The following is a 22,006-nucleotide window of genomic DNA, read 5'->3' on the forward strand; positions in this document are numbered from 1 at the left end:
GATGCACCTTGGCCACCTACAAGGCAAGCAGAGACAGGCACTGACCTGCCGCTCTCCCCGTCTCATCTCAAAGCGATCAAGCATTTCATTTCCGTAGGATTACAGGAAAATTCAGGCTCTGCACCTCTCCTCTGAGTATGACCAGGGACATGAAAAAGCCAAATGACCTACAAATATTCTCCCCCCAACCTGCCTTCCAGCCTCCTTCAGAAGAGCTGGCATCAGCCACCAGCAATCCTCTTTCCACTCCAATTCTCATCCTAGGGGAGAGGGTAATTAACAAATTAGCAAATGCAAAACCAGGGATAAACCTTCCAGATTTTATTTTCCATTTCCAGAATAACTCGCAGTTTCCTACCCTGCTTCAGAAACCAGCCACACGCCAAGGACACGCTGCTGGGTCTCCGGAGGAAAGGATGCACTGATGAATATGCAGGTGCATGCTGCCACGGATATTTATTTATAACTTTGCAGGATTAAAAAGGCCTTTAATGACCATTTGCCTAGAGCCGAAATCACTCCTTTCTCTCTCTCACACATACACACACAGATGCAAAGTCAAATAAACAAGAGACCCAGAATTAATCCAGGCTGAAACCTTTGATAAGACACTTGGGTATTTTAGAAGTCTCTGTTTTCATGCTACCTGGCACATGATTAATTAGGCAGAGGTGCTATCAATCCCCGCCTGAACCCACCCAGAGATAATAAGCTCTTTAAAGCACTGAACTGGAGGCACATCTCTGGAGAGGCAACTCAATCCCCTGTCTGGGACTAAAATGTAAGGGGCCATCCATCAGGGGGTACAAGTCACCGTCCTTCAACAAGTGATGGAGATCATGGCCACATGACCAACTTTAATCCCCAAAAGCATCTTGTTGGGAGGCGGCAAACCTCTGGCTGAAGGGGTTTCGATGCCAGCAAAGGGCTCCATCTCCCACTCCACACGGAGGTGTCCTCCTTCCAAATGCTGGGGTTCAAGGGCTCTGCCAGCACTCGGTGATACCCAAAGGACCAAGGTGGGAAGGGAACCGGTGCCAGGGACTGTGCTGGCCCTCCCGCCTGCACGGAGAGGGAGATGCAGGAAAAATATCTTGTTTTTTCAGAAGCATTTAGGAGCTTAATCCTCATGCAACTCATGCTCACCTGAGGTTGCTTTTGGGAAACTCAGCCTTTTGAACCTCCTAGCCAACTTCTTTATACTCCCAGCAGGTCATTAAAAAGCCAAATGACTTCAAAGAGGACAGCACGAAGTCCAGCGCTGCAGCCTAGGCAATCCTCAAACCGCGTTAAAACACTCCAAAAATGACTTGAGGCGAAGTAGATTTGAGGGGCAACTAGTGCTCAGCATGCAGCATCTCAAAGATGTAAAGCAATGTTGCTTCTAGCACATCCACTCCTGGGTCCCAGGGATATTTCCCTGCCAGAGTGGGAGAGCAAACATTCTTTCGCGACATAAGATGCTGAGTTTGCAAGATTTTTAAAAGACTAGAAAGAGCAACAGAAAAGGATTGAAAAAAAAAAAAAAACGGGAATCCTTTCTGTGGTACAAATCCCTGTGCAGGTACAGATTTTTTCCCCCACCGATGGTGGAGCAGGTGGCAATACCTTAGACCAGGTATGGCATGGTACAACCTGGTGCCCAGGCTGGGTTAGCCCCGGGAAAGCCTCACAGAGCCACCTCTTTGCAATGGGACCCCGAGGACTTGACAAGCTGACCTGAGAAAGCCCCATCCCAGAGGAATCAGGGCAGGGAGGAAAGGAAGGAGAGATGTCCTCAGAGCAAGCCTGGGAAACACCTGACTTTCTACAGGCACAAACCATTAAGCAAAGACCTGGGTGTACTGGTCAAGAGCCCGAGGAGATCACAAGCTGCTTTCTGTCAATTAATTAAGCTCAAGTTCTCCCTCAGAGAAGCAGGGGGGTTCATGTTGCAGGAACCAGCCAGCACTGATCACAACATGCAAAGAGGCAAAAGCCCATCGCCTGATCCACCCAGCCTTCCCACTGCAAGTGTGTTTGGCTCTTTGCAGAAAGGAGCACTGCCACCTCCAAACATTGCCAGAACTTGGAAAAGAAAATAAATAAAAATCAGCAAGTGAAAACAGTAACCATGAAGCCTTCAAAAAAACCAGCGCAACCCATCTTCATTCTTATCTAGAGATGTCTGTGGTGTTCATCCAACCCCCTGCACACCACCAGCTCCCCCGGGCTGGCAGGAAAAGCAGGGAGCAAAGGGGAGGCTGCCGCTGGCCAGGCTTCTCTGCTGACCCAGCTGCTCTCCTATAGGATGCTACAGGTGCCTCCAAAGTCCCCGTGCTAAGGAGCACAGTGCTAGGTCTAACATCATGGGGGAACTCCACAGGGGACGCTGGACCCCAAAATGCTGTTGAGAGCACTGTAGCATCCCATGGCCAGTCCTCCCAGTTACACAGGAGGCACTTGAGGGGACATGGGGAGGTTTGAGCATGTGGCTCCTAAGACAAAGAGCTCCAGCAGGTCCCTGCGTTGCAGCAGGGTTACAGAGCAGCAGAGGAAGCCTTCCCAAATTCAGGCAGTGCTCAGTTGCCCCAAAGTTTCCAGCTCAGGGCTGATCCACCCATGTCTTCAGGTAAGAAGTGTTGCGTGTTTTGTTTTTTGGTTTTTTTTTTTTCTCCTTTTTGAAGCAATGAATTATTCTAGATGACTAGCCCGGGGCAGCTGGAAGCACCCCAGCCCTCAAGACAGTGCTGACTCCAGTCCACAAAAAGCCAGATAATCAGCTGCTTTTAGAAGCTCATGAACTTGGCATCTGAAAAATGGAAGGACATAAAATTGTTAGCAATAATTTACAATAGGATTTTGTTAAAAACCTTCCGTGGAGACACGCTTATGCCTTAATTTGACTACACAGGTTTACAAGGGCATAGACAAGTTGAGACAGATCAAGGAACATCCCTTAAAAAGATGCTCTTAAAAACAATGCATACACACAGAGCTAATACTTAAAACGTCCCTCACGCCTTTATTTAAACTCGGGCACAGAGCAAGCCATCGTCAAGCAGCACCTGGATTTCCTCCTAGCTCACCACAGTGCCCACCATCACACAACTCGAGGAAACACTCTGCTTCAAAGCCTTGGCACGCACACCATGGCCTCCCAGCCAGGGAGGATCAACTCCTTGTCTGGATTTGGTCCCAAAGCATCACCCCACTGGCACATGGGAGGACAACAGAACATGGGCTTGGGTCACTTCCAAGCCACCGCGGGAGGTTTTTCCCACAGCAAAAGACACAAAGGGGACAGGGCAGAGAGATGTTGAAAAACATGGGTGAGATGAACCAGTGGGGACCCTAGCAGATGCACTCGGGCAATATTTCTCTGCAGCACACTGTGACAGCAAAGGCAACCATGACACACATCTTCACTATGGAGGTGGACAACACACATGTTGCTGGAGCAGACCAGCTCCCACCCAAACCCATTTTACGTCCAATCCCCAAAATACTTCGGCACAGAAGCTCCTCTATTTGCCCAGGCGCAGTAAATCCCTGTATCTTCAGAAATTACACCACGCTACCTTTTCTGGTCAAGTCATATTTCAAAGAGCAGGGAAGGGAGCACCCTGGGATGAATCAGACCAGCCAGTGCTGCACCGCTTCGGCCAGCTGCCACCTGCTGCTAAAAGGTTTGGTCAAGCCTGGCAAGCTCCTCAGCATGCTCAGTGGGGCTTGCAGGTATCCAAAGCTACCAAGTGCCTGAGCGCAGCCATAACTCGCTTTTCGTAAGCATAAGGAAAAAAAAAGATTTTAAAATAAATCAGACTTAGTTCTTAAGTTGTTTTATTATCTCGGGGTTAGACCATGCTCAGGTGTCTGTCCATCCATCCCCCCCTTCAAGCCCTGGGTAGAGCTAACTCCCATGTCTCTCTCGCACCCATTTGCAAAGAATTTTATTTTTTATAGCAACCAGCATCCCCTTGCTAGGAAATTTCAGAGTGCGGGATCCCCGGACCTGCAGTCCTCAATGCCGCAGGGTGCCGGGCACCCGCAGGCAGTGCAAGCTGCACTCCCCAGCCTCACAGCTTTCTATCAAAAGGTGGAAGAAAGACTTTAGGAAGATGTATACACTTGGGGAGGCTTCTCAATTTCCATGCTATTTCTTTCAAGAGGGCGTGGGGAAGCCAGCAGAGCTATGCCTAGAGGGAGGCCAGGGGCTGTGCTCAGGCTCTCCCGGCAGATAACCAGGATGCGGGAGGATTCCTGGCATTCCAGCAGCACCAGCAGAAGGTAAGAGCATCCCCCCTTCCCCACAGCCCCTTCCCAAGCAGACACCGCCAGCACTGCCTGGTCAGGTAGGCAAGCAGCGTTTGGATACGCTTCCCACTCATAACCACTGCAGATACAGCACGTGCACACACGCATTTGCTCTCTTCTCCTTAAGAGCTACAATTCTCGCTGCATGAGGAGCATGACCCCACACAGCTACCCTGCAAGGTGAGCGGACAGGCGTGTGTAGCATCGCTGCCCATCCTGGCCGGATCCAGCGCCCCGCCATTTGACAGCTGAGCTCTGACATTCGTGCTGCCACACGTTCCTGAGGCCCGGTGCCTGCCTGGCAAGTTTCGGCAGAGCACCGAGCCAGGGCCCGCAAGTGTGCCGTTAGCACCGGCATCCCTGGGAGCTGGCCCTGGCTTACTGCGAGGAGCAGCCAAAGCTCCCATGTCACCTCTTCAGATCATTTCTCACCCGTTTCCACCTGCCTCTTCCTAATTTCTCCTGAAATCAGCCATCATGAGGGGAGTGCCACAGGCTGTGCCGGAGGCAGCCACTCTGAGTGAGAGGTACATGGCCATGAACCCTTCCTCCGGACAATACCACCCTCAAATCCACATTCAGGTTTTAACCTGCCATTGGGTTTTTAACATGCAATTACAAAGTGCTGTTGCAGAGCACGGAAAAAACAGGGAGAGGAGTTTGTTCTCCCACCCGCAGCAGGCCAGAAGCAGAGTTACGAAACAACCTGCCGGCAGAGTTTGCAGAAGGCATCAGAAGCATGCAGAGAGGAGCCAGGCTCTTATTGAGGAATTTAACCCCTCTCCTCAGGGAGCTGGAGACGTCCCTGAAGGGAGGAAGGACGGACAGCTTTGCCCCATGGATGCAGACCGCAAGGGGAGGCTCCTGGCACGGGCAGCTGAGACCCCACTCCACCTTGGCTGCTCCTCCACTGCGGGCTCTGGCCAGCGTTTTCAGTGCTAAGTGGAACCACGATGCTGCTCCTTTCAGAGGCCTTGGGTGGGCCATGGAGGAGCTGCTGGGGATGCTGGTGCCAGCGCCCGGTGCCCCGGGGAAGGTGGGAGGCAAAGCCACCCACTGCTCAACCGACGGGGACATGACCAGCACGGCACCGGGCAGGCGGCAAAGGGGCTCCAGGTCTTGCCAGTGCCGAAAGCCGCTCCCAGTCGTCCCAGCCTGGGCTCTCGTTAAGGGATTTGGGGTTTCTGCAGGCACTCTGTCCCCAGGTCACCTCCTCACCACCCCGGCCCCACTCCCTACGCCCGGGCGGGTCATTGCACTTCACAGCCCCAAAAGAAGGGGGTTATCCCTCGCTGCCAGTGGGCCCTGCCAGGCGGGCGAGGCGCCGGCTGCCCGGGGGTGGCACGTTCCGGGGAGACCGGGGGCCAGCAGCCCCGCCGCCGCCGCCGCAGCAGCAGCCGCCCTCCCCGGGGCTGCTCCCGGGGGCGCCGGCCCGGCTGTGGGCAGGGCCGCGCCGCGACCCGGCGCTGCAAAGCGGCGGCAGCCCCTCGCCGGGAGGGGAGGCCGGGCCGGCCCCACCGCACCGGTGCGCACTCACCTGCCGCCGGCCCAGCCGCGGCGGCGCGGCCCCGGCTCCTCTCCCCGGCGGCGGCCGCTCCGCTCCGCTCCGCTCCAGTCCCGCCGCGCCGCCCCGCAGCGCGGAGCCCCGCCGACCTGCGGCCCGCGCCCCGCCCCGCCCCGCGGCCCCGCCCCCAGCCCCGCCCCCGCCCAGGTGAGCACCGCCCCTCCCCCCCGCGCCCAGCGCCCCGACGTCTTGTTTCTTTTAAAAAAAGAGAAGCCTCAAATTCTCCTTTTTAAAAAAAAAAGTCTTAAAGCATCACCATGTTTTTTAAAAGAAGTCTTAAATTCTCCTTCTTTTAAAAAAACCCAACCAAACCCGCACTGTACTGCTCCACCCCCGCCGCCGCGGGGCCGTACCCAAGAGCCCGGGCCCGACCGCCGGCCGGGCCCAGCCCCCCGCCTCCCCGGCAGGGCCCCGGGCCGGCGGGGAACAGCCAGCCCCTTTCGGGGAGGAAGAGCTTGGCCCCGGCCAGGAGGCGGGCGCAGCCCCCCCCGCCCCTCAGCCGGCCGGGGGCTTCGGCCGCCCTCCAACCGCAGAGAAGCGAGGGGCGGCAGACAGGTTCAGCCGGTTTGGGAAGAAGCAGGTGCCTGCTGCCGCGCAGGAGGCGCTGGAAACTCCTCACCTCCTCCCTCCGCCTGCCTTTCCCACCCTAGCTCCCAAAAAACCCACCCGAAAGCTCCCCCTGCCTTGCACGCCGATGCCCGTCCTCCGTGGCCCGCCGGGCAGTGAGGGCGGCTGCGGCGGCATCAGCCTCAGCATCCATCCCGGTGGCCGCCTCCGGGGAGGGTGCCCCAGCCATGCCCCCGCCGGAGCAGCCCCAGTGCCAGGCATCTCCCGCAGTGGGGCGGTTACCTTTACAGTTCTTTATCCAGAAGCTCTTGGGAAATGTCCGGCCCCTCATGAGAGAGGATAACCCACCCATCAGACCGTGGGTCCCGAGGTGGCTGCTCTAAAACGGATCTCAGGGCTGCTGCTCCATCACGAAACGTACGTTAATTTTTACTAACAGTCGGAAAAATCCCCCTCTCATGTGGCCCTCGCCAGATAATACATCTGGCGCTCTGTAAAACGGGCTGTGCCCTGGGGACCTTACAGCACAGGAGGAACAGAGCTATATAAGAAAACAACAAAAGCTGTTCTCAGGAGATACATATCTTATTTATTAGCTTGGATACTCTTCTGAGATCCTAATCAGACACAAACTGAGCAGAGGTTCGTTTGCCACTAGTGAGGACGGTAGTCTTCCTTTTAATAAAAAGATTTTGAGTTTTAAATCTTTCTACCTTTTGCAGCTTGTAAAAAGATGGGAAATCTCTTTTCACTTGTAAAGGCAAGGCTATTACTGCGATAAATAAATAAACTTCTAACTCCGCAACCGCATGTCTGCGTGATCCCCTGGTCCCCCACCCTATAAAGAGTTCTCCACGCTTTCCATCAACCGAGATGGATGAAAGTGTTCAGGGGATAATTTCATGCTGGTGAGCTCTTCCAGACCGGCTACTCATGGGCCACCTCCTCCAGCCCTTGCAGTGTCTCAGCCCACCTCCAGATTTATTCCTGAAGCTTAGAAGCTCCTGTGGCACCAAGGCCATCTTCAGGGACTGACCCAGGAATAGTGACCAATCTGATTTCTGGGTTTGTGCTCGCTGGTTCCTCGATGGGATTTCTAAAGATGCGTCTTAAAGTTTTGAAAAGTCGCATGCTCGTTGTACACTGAGCAGCCAAGCTGCTTTCGGGAGGAGAGCAGAGCTATCTCAGCATCTTGAGCAGTTGAATTATAACCAAGCAGGTCTTTTGGTCTCTCCAGCAGCCTTCCTATTGCAGATGAGGTAGTAATCCTATCTGAGTTCCCCCAAAGAAGATGATGCTGTCTTGCTGATGTGCTCAGGAGTGCAACAAGAAGACTCCTTGCTCTGAGGCTTCTTAAGATACAGAATATATTTGCACAAAAATACCCTCATGAATACAAACTTACCACGCGCTAGCAGCAAGTCATCATTTGGTAACCAGCTGTAACCTCTCTTGACAGAGCATATCTCCACTGAGACGGCCACCCAAGCCAGCTAAAACGCAGCAGTGTTAGCCCATGCTACAAGGTGGTGCTGCACGGTCAGCGTGGGGGATGAGGGGAACAGGTATTTGGGGCACGGGAATCTGCAGAGCTGTTGTGCTTTCAGCACAAAGCTGAAACCCTCTGAGCTGTTCTTGGGAGGGGAGAGTAGAGGAAAGTTTCTTTTTTGGGCCCATCTCCAAAAGGAAAGAGTGAGAAGTCAGATTTTCAGAGGTGCCCCACGTGGTGTCTCCACAGGAGCTGGATGCAGTCAGCATCATGGCTATCAAACCTTCCTGCTGTCCTGAAGGTTATCTGTTATTTCACTATCTCCCACCAGGCATTGCCGGAGGCAGGAGCTGCAGTCCCCTTCCTCCTGGGTCCCCATGGTGCTTTCCTCTCCTTCTCCCCTTGCTGTGGACTCCTTGAGACCTTGGGAATGTGCCTCCAGGCCCCACGAGCCTCAGGAAATTTGTCAGGCACCATCCTTTCTCGACACAGCCGCGACATTTCATGTGCCACAGAGAAATTACCCAGCGCATCCCTTGCCTGGCTCAGCACACAGAAGGGCATGTTTCCCCCAGAAGATGAGCTTCCCTCTCAAATAAAGACAACTGCCCCCCAAATCCCAGCATTTCCAGGGGCGCTCTGGCAGTGGGAGAGAAAAGCGTCCAGTACCATATGGCATGTGGACTTTCTCTTCCAGCAGGCCCCCCTACCTCAAAAGCTGTAATTCAAAGCCAGAAGTGAGGACCTATATATATATGTATATAAATATATAAATAATATATGTAATTACAAATATATAAATATAGATTAAAATATATTTTTTATGTATATATACAGGAGTACTGCCTCCTGTTGCTCAGCATATACTTGTAGCAGGGTTGGGAAGCGCCTATTGACCCTTTCAGCACTCTGAGGACTTTGGAAAAGTTTGGAGGGTGTGAAGTTTTTTCCAGGTTTCTTTGGAAGGTTTTGAACCCAGCATTGTTTTTCTGGCAAGGGTTTTATTATGCAATCATACACTGTTTTGCTACGAGACAGAAGATGCTGCCTTGAGTGTAACAAAAGGGCTTGTCTGGAAGAATTTTTTCCTCTGTTTCTAGGACAACAAGAGACATGAGAAAGAAAAGATGCTGCAGCATCACAGGAAAGCCAAATCGGGGCTCAGCACCGCAGAGCCACTGCAGCTGACTCCCAGCGTACCATGGACCGCACCCTGCCATTCCCACCCGCAGCCCTGCTTGGGTTAGGGCTTGCAGGAAGGAGAAACCCTGGTCTGGTAGGAAGACCTCAGTCTGGTGGGAAGACTAGCCGTTCTCCTTCAAGGGCAGGCCTTCTGGCCTCTGAAACTTGATATATTTCCTGTCCTCCTCCTTTATTCAATGAAGTATTCATTCTGCTTCTGCAGCAAGCCTGCAAAATTGCTGAGCACTTATCTCCTGTGGCTGCAATAGGAATGGGGATGCTCAACAGAAGCCTGCAGGATTGCAGTCCTAGACAGTAAACTTTTTGGCTACATTGGTCTTCTTATGTATTTGGATTGCACCTCTTAGGCCTACAGCACTTTTCTGAAACCACTAACAGCAGCTGCAATGTCTGCGTGTGCCTATCTGCTTGCCACACCTACGGTGGTGGGAGCTGTGAAGGGAGATGACCTGCAAAGGGTCTCGTGAGAAGTGGTGCCCAGGAAACTCACGGTGCAGATGAATGGGAGCCAAGTGGAAAGGCAGCATTGTAAAAATCCACGACGGGGTCAGAGACAGAAATCTCGGGTCCCTACATCCTTAAACCTGTGTTGCCTGCTCTTTGCTAGAATGGTTCTTGCAAAAGGTCCAAACCAGCAAAATCTGCCTTCAAAGTGGACGAGAATAACTCAAAACGTGGAGCAGGGCTCTTGCTTACCCCTTTTGCAATAAAAAGTAGAAAAAAAGGGATGTAATTAGGTTGGAGCTCCTGGGTTCCCATCCAGCGTCCCCAGGGGAGAGTATGGCTGGGTCATTACAGCTTCCTCACCATTCCCCACTTCAACAGCTAGTTGAGCCGTGTGACACCGGGAACAGGGCAGGAAGAAACAGCCGAAACAGCGGTGGATGGAAGTAAAGAGAGAAATAGAAAGGGGAAAGGGTAACAGTGTCGGGAGGAGAAAGGATGCCCAGGGCACATCCTGCAAGCTTTTATTTCCCATCCAGGTGCTGGATAGGATTCTCAAGACCTGCCTTTCGCCTAGGAAATATCCCCATTAGTTATGGTTGTTGAGTATGGGAATGCAACAGCTCTTTGCCACTCTGCTGCTGGGGGAGCTTGTGACCCGAGCTGTCCGGGTTTCCCAAGCATTTAGCAGTGTGGTCATGCTAATTTAGTTCAGGTTTTTCAAAGGCTTGCCAGGAAAAGTCCTCTCCTTCCCAGAGGCATTGAAAGTTTTGACCTCCTGACCCTCCCTTTTACTAGGAGGTTCAAAAGCAGCATTGCAGCTGCTGAAGTTTTTCTTCATGCCTCAGTGATTCTGATGGGGGACCAAGCTGGTGTTTATCTAGGCTTGACCTCTCTTCTTTGAGCCCGGAGATGTCTCTTTCTTGCGATGCTACAGGCAGGGCAATGCTGGAAACCTCCCTGCCTTGCCATTCATTCCCTCCCTGCATGCAAATGCATCGGTACCCGTTACTAATCCATCTCCCACCAGGAGCTGGGGCTCCCGGCACTGATCCCATTTGTCCATCAAGCTGCAGATTCATTTACATTTAATCCACCGTGACTTGTCTATGAAACATGACCCTCCTCCCGCTCTGATGCTGGCATCCATTTGGCTTCCAAAAGTCAACTGTTGGTTTCTGAAAAAAAATATAACCCCCCTCCCAATAGGCTACCGCTGGCCTTGCACAGACCTTCCGTGTCTCATCCTCCCCTTTGCTGCTAAGGCTCATTATTTTCAGAGAACATCCTCCCCTTAATTTACATCTTTGTCACACAGCGCATCCATGGTGCCAGACTCCCTCTTCCTCAAGGACCAAGATCCATCAAAGCACTCGAGCACACGTTTAACTTCAAGCATTTTGTTAGGGGCTGGCACTACATGTGTCACATCCCCAAGCTAAGAGGTTGGAGATGGATGGCCTGATTTGTTACCATTGTATCCTGTTATTCACAGCAGGCCGATTTCTAAGCCAGGAGAGGCGTTGGTGCCTTCTGCTTTGCACGAGTCCCACCAGCTCATCCCAGTGCCAGAGTTAGGTAGGTTAGGATGCAAAGTGAGGTGTGAGGAGGCAGGAGAGGAAAAGTTTCTGAACTGCCAGTCCCTAGAGCTGTGGGATTAACCACATTCACACCAACAGATTAGGGTCATTAATGTAGTCATTAAAAAAGGGAGAGTCCTACTGTGAATAATGACAGGTGCTTCACTCTGGCAGGTGCCTGGTCCCCGTGGTGGAGGCTTAAAGATGGTGAGATAGTGACGAGCACCGTTGTTGCAGACATCTCCAAGGCAGGAGCAGCCCTCACCCTTTTTACACCTTTCCTGCCACCCGAAAATGGTGGTAAGCACAGAAATGTGCGTGGCTGAGGGTCTGAATTACCCTGGATGATGTCCCCAACACCCACACTGCAGAGTCCCCTGCAGAAAGGTGCTTGTGGTAGAAGCTGGGGTAGAGACCTGCTCTTTGGCCTCCTGCACCCCTGCTCAGTTATTATCTCCTTAGGTGAGGTAGCTTCCCTAGCTGCAAAATGGGGATAATGTTCACTTGCTTGCAGGGGCGTGGAGGAAGAATTAATTAATGTTTATGAAGTGCTTTCAGATCCCTGAACAAGAGGGGTGAGATAAGCAGCAAGGATTCAGGAGGTAGGTGCAAAGCGTTATGATGAATTATTGCGATTCAAAGGTAAATGATTGTTATTGCTGCCTAATAAGCAGATACAGCCATTAGCCTCAGACAATCTGACTTCTAACTTTGTTAGCTTCTTTTTTCCTCCTCTTCCCAACAAGAGCATGGTTTCACCCCTACTATTCACACCCAGTTGACCATAATAACCCAATAAATCATATGGGGCTGACCCATCTGGCCCAGCTTCTGATGGGAAGGAGAAGCGTGGTGCAGCCAGCCCCAGTGCTAGCGCAGATGAGACCTGCAGCAGGGTAGCTTCAAGTTGCACCACTGCTATGAGCTTCTCACCTGCGATGGCATCTGGGGTTGGCACAAGACTCTTCCTTTGCAATGGGAGCATCCACAGAAGCCAACTCCTGTCCAGCTTCAACCAGCAAACTTGCTGAGTGAGCTTCTTCAAAGCCTGTTGCAGGTCAGGAGGTGCGAGCGCCTGGATGCAATCCCACTGCTCATGGTTACCACCCCTCACATGGGCTGGGGGACATGCCCGTGTGCCCCTAGCCCAGCCTTAGAAAGACTTAAACCCTCAGTAAAACCAGTGCAAGCACCGGCGATGTGTTAGGAAAGCACGGGGGCAGTGACACAGCAAACAGGCAAGTGGGAGCTCGGACCTGCTTTAGGCTGGGCTGAAAACAGTCTGTAGGCAGTCTGGCCATCTCTGCCTTGAAAGCAAAGCAAAACGTGACCTGTTTTAAACCAGCGTGAGTAATGTGAATTCCGGGCTGGCGTGAACAGGTTTTTCCGGTTCTTGCTGCAGCCTTTCCGCCTCCTTCCCTGCCTGGGCTCCCAGTTTCGCACTGGGAGGGCACCCAAGCCTGGGGAGGAGCACAGCTTCCACCCTTCAGGACACCTTTTCCTGCTCTCTACGGGTGCCATTCCTGTTGGTCCCAAATTGCCTTTCCAGCACTGTGCCTCAGAAGCCACCTGCCAGCCTGTGCTCTCAGAAACCCCCATGTTACATACAGCCAGGCCCACATCTCCAGCCTCACAGTCCTCTCGCACCACCAAAACGAGAGGCCCTCTCCCACGGCTTCGCTCTGCTGCAGCTGCTGGTGCCAGGTGTTGGAGCACAGCACAGTCCTGCACCAGCTCTGTGCCTTGGCAGGACCCAAGTGGGGACCTCGGGCAGAAACAGGAGCGTCCTGAGCCCGAATTGCTTTGGGTACTGACTTGGACATCCAAGACCACCTCTAGACACAAGACTGCAAATGACAGGCAAGTTCTCTAGTTTCTAAGTATTTCTAAGTCCTGTATTATCTTTATACTCAAAATCATCTTTTTTTTTGTTTTGTTTTCTCCAGCTAGGAAGACCAGGGTTATTCATGAAGACCGCAGTTCAGCAAGACAGTTACACCTGGGTTGGAACCCATCACTAAAGACTTGAACCCCTGCGGGATAACAACAGTTATCCTTAGTTATTTCAAGTCCCAAGTGGGTCCTATATGCACCTGAAACACAGAAAGAATGCCTGAATAAAGAAGAACAGAGATTTCCCCCCCCCCCCCGATGAAATTTTGCAGTTTCTTTTAATTTCAAAGATAAATCGTTACTATCCTCAAGGGACTAATTTTTTATTAGCTCTTGGTTTTATATGAAGATATTGTTTGTTAGGATACTTTATTTGCTCTCCATGTCCAGAGTACTTGAGTAGGTTAGGTAATGTATCTCAGTCAACTGGAATTCACTTGGAAAGCCAGAGAGAAAACAGATTTCGTTACCTACTATGCTAAGAATAAATATTACCCGATGCCTACAAAAGTATCGCTGCATTCTTAACCCAAGGTTTTCTAGTAACTACATAAATCATGGAAACAAAGTTGCTCTTCCATTTGTATGTTAGCAGCACGCCTGAAATAGAAATATCATCCAACAGATGCACATTCAGCATGTATCTTCCTTTCTATTGGAAAGTCAGTAAATTGGCTTTCGCTTCCATAATGCTGAGCTCTTGGCAATTTTTGAGCACAGCCATACTCAGCACACGGCAGGCAGCTCTAATAACACGCAATCTAAGCAAAAAGGAGGATTTAGGCTGCCCTTGCTCACCGAGATTTTCCACCTCTTAATAGTCAAGATCTGGCTTCCGGCTGCAGGTTAGTTAAAGAAGCCAGGGGCAACCCAGCACCAGTGAGGCTTTGCAAAGTGCTGCTCATCTCCCGCACCTTGTGTGAACCAGCATAGCCCCAAAACACACGCAACAGCCCCAAGAATGACGTGCCACGGCAGATGTTGGCACCTCCAAATGGCTCTCTGACAGGTCCTGCTTTTCCTACCAAGCATCCCCCCTTTTCCCACCAGGCATGGGAAATATGCCTGGCTGGCATTCAGAGAAAGTGGAAAACAACTGAACAGCCAGAAACTTTAGACTGGACGAAGCCTGGAGCACATTGCCCTCAACAAGGGGGAGTTTTAGAAAACACCACCTTTGTGAAACCAGAGAGAGAAGACAATACAGAGCTTGGCAGGGGCAATGAAATATGTATGTACCTAGGACCTCATCCAGCTCTCTCCAGCCACTGTACCTCTTGCCTTTGCATTCAAGGGGCTCTGGATCTCAGCCAAAAAAGATGCAAGGGAATAAATGTAGCCCTGGCAACCCCACTGAGGGCAGGAAGGAACAAAGAGGACCCCCCTGGGCTGAATTTGTTTCCATTTTTAATCCTTATCTATACCCATCACCCCCATACATGGAAAGAGGCTTCTCAGCTGTATAGATTTGCATTGCTATGGGAGTTTGAAGTGATAAAACATTTGGCCTGCCTATCCAGAAGCAATTAGTGATTCAAAGCAGCCTGAAACATCTTAAAGGGGCCTGGTTTTCCAATAGACAGGTGTTCTGAACTCACTTCAGGGGAGAATTGAGATTTTTAGAAAAAAGAAGTCACTGGCTGCTTGAAAATACAGCTCCTTCAAGTCTTAGTAGGGGAAAAAAAAAAATATTGCACAGAAAATTCCAGTTTAGGCTGGTAAAATCTGAGAGGAGGTGGGGAGAAACGGCTTAATTTACAGTGCTGGTAGAAGTAATGCTTTATCTATCTGTTGAACACATATAATTTATATGTTCCTTTTCCAGGTTAAGGACTTCCCCTCCACCACCATGAGTAATGCAGGCACAGCCATCTCCCACTAACGCTGCCATCCCAGCATCCCTGTCCCAACGCAACATCAGCTCCGAGCCAGATTTTCTCACCTAGATCTCCTACCAAGGGAGGAGGTATTTTTTTGAGCATTGTTGCTCTTAGACTTTTAAATCTACCTAGGGAAAAGGGCAGCCTTTAGTTTGACTGCAGGGACCAGCACATCCTTGCTGCCGCCGTTGCAGGGCAAACCCAGGGAAGGAATGAGACCTGCACCACAGCCCAGCCTGTTACAGTCTCTGGCAGGATGAAAAGCCCTGGAAAGGCAGCTCAGGGACGGTTAGCTCTCAGGGTCCCTGGAGAAAGGCAGGAAAATCCATGCCAATGGAGAGCTTGCCCATACAGAGACATCAGGGCAGGGCAAGCTGGTATATAAATGCCCAATGCAGAGGAGAAAGCATCCACCCTCCCCTGAAGGAGTTGTCCTATGGTGTCCTCCCCATGCAGCTCCTTTTCTCCTCTACAACCAGGAGACAAAATAGGTGCCTGCAAGAGGCAACTGAGAGCAAAGTGAGGCTTTGCTCACAGAGGCTCCAGCTCCTCCCTATCCCCACGCCGCCGAGTTATACTGACACAACTGCTGAGTTGCTGTATCCAGGAGAAAAAAGGGAGGAGGAGGAGATCTCTAACTTCCATCTGGAGGCGTCTTCTCCTCCCCACTGTACTGTGTACAGCACCTGGGCTCCCTGCAAAAGCATCCCAGTCAGCCAAAGTCGTTTCTACTACACGTGCCACGTTGCTTGGGGGCTGCTGCTGAGGCTTTGCCAGGCAGAAAACAGCAGAAGACTGTAGGAAAGGGTAGGGCTGAGTTAAAAAAAGAGGATTTGTTCAAGAGAGCGCTTGAAAGCTAACAGGGCAGAGAGCCGCAGCTGGCTGGGGATGCATTTTAAACAGCTGTTTAATCCAAGAGCAGATATATCCATCACCGTCTCTAACATGTGTCTGGCAAGTGGGATGGGTGGGGGCAATAATCTCCCAGGCTGTTACATGCAGACTAGAAGAGAAACTAGACAGCAGGTAGATTTGGCACTCCTCAGGGGTTTCCAAGGTGAAGCACCAGTTGTGAACGGGTGCTGCTCGGCCGCGGCGAGTAATGGAGGAACACCCAGGTGCTACAGATATCCCCCTCTCCCCATAGCACTGCGGGAATCAAACGCTCAGTGGGGGAACAAATACCCTCCACTACATGCAGCTCTGCAAGGCTTAAAGAGCATCTTGGGCTGCTCAGCTCCAGAGCTGGTTTTGTGTTATTCAGTACAAGTCTCCAGCTGAGATCAGGGCCTGCAACATGAACTTGCACACATACAGGGACATCTCCTATCCCAGAAGCTTTCAGGCTGGAGAAAACCAATCAAAGGAGAGAGAAAAGATACTTCTTCCTATTTCCCAGAGAACAAAATTCTCAGAAGCACCTTAAAAGCAAAATAAAGAGCACGCAGACATCAGCCTGCACTTTTAGGTACTTATGTGTGTTCACACAACTGGTCCTGGCTGATTTTTGCCCAAGATACAAAGCATCAGAGGCAGAGGCGCAAATCATCACCGCTTTCCCTGGTCCTGGGTTGCTAAACCTGCACTTCCCTGCCCGTGTAGAAAACTGCCACTGTACTTGGTCAAAACAAGGGGCCAGACCTGCAAACCTATCCCAGGTGCTCTTCAGAGGGTGCTACGCCTGCAAGAATAACTTAGATTTAGGGCAAGGTCATAAGAGTGTGTGAAATGCAAGAAGTGGCAGTGAAAGAGAGCCACAGGCATTGTGGAAGAAGACCAAGACACCTGGCTGGGGCTGATCTCAGAAGATCTGTCAGCCCTCACGGCATCTGCCTGTGATTACGTGGATATCTCACTTTTCTTAGCACATACACAGGCATCATCAGGTTTTAACTCCCGCTGTTGCGAAGACACGTTACAAGTGTGACCCAGAAATGCTGCAAAGGTTCAGAAAGCAAAGCATACCCGCAATTTACTTCTTCAATCTCACACTTTGGGGCTGTGCTGCTTTTTGAGTTGACAAACTGGTGTGGGACCAACAGAGTACTAAAATGCCAGAGGTTCCTCCCCAAAATCGGGTGTCAGAGAAGATAAATAGAGTCTAACGGCAGCTACGGGAAGGACTTTCCTAGATCCTATGGGACCCTCAAGACCATACAGCAATCACTTGGAAAAACTCACCAGACAAGAAGCAAGAGGAGATACAGCAGAACCAGCAGGTTTTGGAGGTGGTCCAGGAGACCATCTCCAACCCACTGCCGGCACCAACCGCTCACCCCTTCCTCCCAAAGGAAATTTTCGGCCACTCTGGTTCACTCGTATGACAAGTTTTTCCTCCCCTACCTCTGCTCAGGTGTGACCGTCTCAGCTGTTTTTCAGCCAAGAGGATACTTTGCACTGAAGGGATCCGGAGACAAGCCTTGTAATTAGGAGGTGGGTGCCACCCACCAGTTAACCCCTCCTCCTTTCTCATTTAGCCTGGGAGATGTATAGCCAGGTTTGTTTATATTGCCCATACAACTTATTATTTGTGCATACTGCTTTCTGTCTTCAAAGCACTTCAGCAGGCGTTCTGCAAGCTTCTCCCTAACCCTCATGTGACAAAGGTTTTGGAAAGAGGATGGAAGGGAAGTGGGGCAAAGTAAAGCTAAATAAATTGCCCCGGGACAAAAAGAGTCAGCAGTAGAGCCAGGATCAACACTCAGCAGCTCCTGCCTTTGAATCTCATGCTCTGATCTTTGCCTGTACCTCACTACCTTCAGGTTCAAAAATGGTGTGCGAAGCCTGGTGCTCATATTGGTACCAGAGAGCAGATCTCAAGTGACTTGCTTCAGCTCAACACTCCTGTGGTCACAGCCACTGGACCAATGATTAAACTAAATAATTTCAAACATCTGGCAGTGGTTAGTAAAACCGTGATCAGCCCGTTTCCCTTAACAGCACCACAGGAAAGAGAAGGGAAAGGATCCATCCATGACCTCTCATCCCAGCTGATATTTTGGACTGGTTAAAGCAGGCAGTGGTGGCCTGGCAGGCTGTGCTGCCCCCTCCATCACACCGGCACTACTCTTGGTGCAGAGAACAGGATCAAGGACTGGTCCAGCTGTAGAAAAACCCCAGGGGAGAAAATGGTTATTGTTTCCTGCCAGACCAGTGTCTCTGCATCAGGTAGTCAGAGAAACGCTCATGCCAACAAAGGAGAAGGTGGATCCAAGTGCTTGGATCAGGCTGGGGGATGAGAACAGCTTAGACCACTTTTCCCATTGCATGTTAATGGAGCTACAGCAACCTGGACCAGCACTGTCATTTGTATCAGCCTGTACCTGGTAATATCTGGTCCAGTTGCCCAAAATTCCTAATATATTGATAACTCTGCCACAGCTTTACTGTCAGCACTCCTGACTTGTTAAACCCCTTAAATCATTGTTGGGCCAAGAGCAGCCCCTCTCCTGGGTGGTCCTGGGTCCACAAAATACTTATTTTCTCCCCATTGCTGGAACAATCTTGTACTGAAGATCGTTCTGCTGGTTTTGCTGCAATTTTTCTCTCTTACTCCACAGGGAGAGGAAAGCTCATTAAAACAGAGAGAAGAGACACACTCCCCATCTTTGTCTCTTAATCGCAAGGCAAAATGTAAAGGCTCTAGCAGATAATGCACTCAGTCAGAGTGTTCCCAGTACCAGACCCACCTGATGAGCTGCTCCCTTGGGTGAGGTGAGAGCAACACTATCAGCCCCTTGGCTCTGCTGGGAGAGCCCCTACCTACACTTGCCATTTGCTCTCCTCCCAGCAGTGTGTGTCAAGGCTCTGCCCCTCACTTTGCTTCCACCCTCCCAGCTGTAAAATAGACATAATGCATGCGGCATCTTTCCCACAGCCCTCCAGGACCTGCTGATGAAGACTCCAGAAGCATTAGAGGACTCTAGTGTCACTATTGCTTTGGGGATTACTCCTTTCCGGGGTAGGAGAGGGTGGCAATTACAGGACTTTCCTCCATGAGCAGGGAGGGCAAGGCAATTTTGGCTTCTCCACTGACGGCTATGCAGGGCGAACAAACACAAAGCGCCAAGGCTGGAGACCGCAGGTGCTGGGGTGATGCAGAGCTGGAGACAGCCCCAGATGCGAGGGCTAGGCAAGGACTACCAGCTACGTGGGCGCTGAGGCTGAGTAATATCCTGAGGAGCCCAAAGCGTGCAGAGATGGCCAGGACTTGGGAAATCTTGCCCAAGGGCCAACAGGGTGACCGCGCGAGCTCCTGCAGATCCCACATTCATTAAAGGTAAAATTAACATCTCCCTTTAATAACCTCAGTAATGATGTCTTCTCTCCTAGGAACCAGGATTGCTTGGGGCTCATGTCTATGGACAAGATCTGAGCTTATGCTGAAGCCTTCTGGTGAGTGAGCTTTGCCAGGGTCCCTCTGCTACAAGGACTCCCTGGTGTCTACCCGAGGTTGGGTCTATGCCAGTCCTTCATAGGCGCAGTGAATGAGTCTGTCTTTCTCTTTCCTCCCCTCAAGACCCATTTTCGGGACCCTTGTAGGTGTTCCAAAGCAGAGCATCTCGACTTCTCAAAAGTGTTTAAAGGGTATGAAGAGAAGGAAGTGGCAGAGACTGACAGGCGCACAAGTCTTGCCATGAGTGTCTCTTTAAGAAAGCAAGAGGAGAGAAAACAGCCCAAGTGTTATTTTTCTTGGTAAGGAGAAGGGATAATTTCCAGGTCATGATTTAGTAATGTCATATGCAGTCAATGACTGTCCTTTATACACCTCACAGCTTTGCCTTTAAAACACCGCTCATGACAACACACCTCTGTGCAATTACCTGGGAGTTCACTAGCTCATCGCTAGCAATTACCCAACTGCCTTGTGTCCCATCAACCCACCCTAATCACTACATCATCACTACAGCCCTAAAACTGGTAGCTCCTACTCTCAACAGTAAATACCATCATTAAACATCTGGGAGTGAATTTACTACCAGCCACAGAGAGATTACTTGCTGGGGTCATTGCAAACATGCAAACTGAGCAGAAGGATTGTTATAAAATATGATCCCACTCAAATAAAAGCAGATGCTATTAGCGAGCAACAGGCAGTGTTTATTCCATAAAACACCAGGAAAGACAAGTTATTTAATGACTATCTGGGAAAGTCCTGCTTCGCTGGGGCGCGCGCTCCCAGTTCATAAACTGCTTCAACAGAACTGTTCGGGAGACCCGAATTCATTCCTGTTTATGGCCTGCATGGTGTGGGTATGTTTTCCTCTCTCTTGGGTTTCTGACTGACATTACCGTTCATGAGTTTAATAAAGCCTGAAGAATGTACTTGGCTTAACCCTTCAGAGAAACAAGGCTCATTTGAACCAACTGGAGCAGGGAGAGCTGTTGGTCCAAGTAGGAGCAGCATCACCCAGTCCCAAGCTGCTGAACTTTAAAAATTGGCTCTAAAAACATGATTGTTGAAAAAAAATAATTAAAATACCCAATTCATTTCATTCACCTTTAAGATTCTGAATTTCCAAGTTCATCTAGGTCAAACCTCCCCTAACCACACGGGACAGATGTTTTTCCTTGACTTTTATTTAGATACAAAAAGCATAATTGGTTCTCACAGATCCAGTAAATGGGTCTTCTAGGCAAAGCCTACACTGCTGTAAGGCTCCTCCTAAAATTATGAACTTTGGCAACACTGCATGATGCAGGATTTATTTTTTTTTTAAACTGACAACTTGTGCTACATATTCCCATTTAAACAGTGAAAAATGATCTGTGTAACAGGCATGACCCTTTCTTTCTCTTTAATTGCCCCCTCCAGCCCTGGGACGGGCTGGCTGTGCTAATCTTACACCTCCAGGTCATCACTGCAAATCCAGGTCAGCAATAACCAGCAGCTTGCTTCCCATCACGAGGCTACTTGGTTATTGCACCATTGGTTTGGGGACTCCTTTGGCAGAGGAGCCCTTGCCACGTCCTGCTCCCGAAGTCCTCATGCCTCGGTACGGAAAATGCTCTGGGATGGTTCCTATGCTTCATCACCCCACTCCCGGGACAGATCCAGCTGTGATCTGGCTGGGGGGCATGGAGGGAAATAGCTGGATGGCTGCAGTCACTTTGCCAAAGCACGTGTCCTGTGTCAGGTGTGCTCCCAAGGGATCTCTGGACAAAGCCTCCAAATGCTGTTTCAGGAATAGGGCAAATCAAATATGCCCCCTCAGCCCGAGGACCTCCCCCTCCTGTTCCAGCTTTGCTTGACACACAGTCAGCAAAACCCTCTCTGCTCATTTTGTGATGTCCCTCTGCCTTTGCCTGCCACCAGGATGCCAAGGAACTGCTCTTCTGCTACAAGCATGAGGCTAGGAGGGATCTCCAAGTCTCCTCATGCCTTTGGGTCCATGGGAAAGGCTTGTTCAGGCAGCCCTCAGCGCTGTGCCCTAATAAATAACACAAGCTGTGAGCCAAAAGGTCTTGGCATTGCGAGCCTGCTCCGTCCCCCACTTGTGGCACCAAGGCTTTTCAACATGTGCTGCTGAACCCGTGCAGGACGCCAACCCTTCAGCAAACCTGCTACTGAGGCAGGAGGCTCCTCCGGGATGGATGTTACCCCGTGGAGGGGGTTTCTCATCTTGGACGGCTCGGACCTGCCCTGTCACCCACGGCTGGCGTGTGGTTTCACACATGTGCTCTGCCAGTTTTGATGGGTGCAAAATGCGCTGTGCTGAGCGCTGCCTCCCCATGCAGGCAAGCGTCCTCCCTCTGCCAGCTCTTTGCATCTCTGCTCCCATCTCCCAAGTGGAGGAAAAAGCCCTTTCTTTACAGCACACTCCCCCAAATGCCCCTCGATGCCTTGCACACGGCTGAGCCCTGGGGGCCCTTCCCACCTCGCCCCCTGCTCCAGGGGTCGGGCATGCAGGCGGGTCGCGCTGGGGCGAAAGCAGAGCAGCTCTCTATCAGCAGGAAAAGCTCTTTCATTTTAATTTAAAGCCACCTTCTTCTAGCACAGCTCCTAGCCCTGGGTGCCCCGCAGGGCTTTCGTGAGTTTGATTAATCAGGGGAACCCAAACCTACCCAAAATCACCCGCTCCATCCTCTT

At 51.0% G+C, this 22,006-nt stretch overlaps 1 protein-coding gene across 5 annotated transcripts in view; it reads right to left on the bottom strand.

Annotated features, from left to right (window-relative positions):
- The window catches only part of RASSF7 (Ras association domain family member 7), a 35,842-nt gene that overhangs the window by 12,961 nt on the left and 875 nt on the right, over positions 1 to 22,006 (bottom strand). For 3 of the 5 annotated variants that reach the window (XM_087745875.1, XM_087745876.1, XM_087745870.1), the window contains exon 1: positions 5,834 to 5,911. The exons of 1 other annotated variant lie outside the window; for it this stretch is intronic. The gene's annotated coding sequence lies outside the window, so the exon portion shown is untranslated. Of the gene's footprint in view, positions 1 to 5,833; positions 5,945 to 22,006 lie in introns of those variants that run through there. One more of the 5 variants, XM_087745871.1, reaches the window with a different exon arrangement.

Source organism: Nipponia nippon, unplaced genomic scaffold (genome assembly GCF_047370975.1).
Source record: "Nipponia nippon isolate SJK-2023a ecotype South Korea unplaced genomic scaffold, ASM4737097v1 scaffold_10, whole genome shotgun sequence".
NCBI classification, from domain to species: Eukaryota; Metazoa; Chordata; class Aves; order Pelecaniformes; family Threskiornithidae; genus Nipponia; species Nipponia nippon.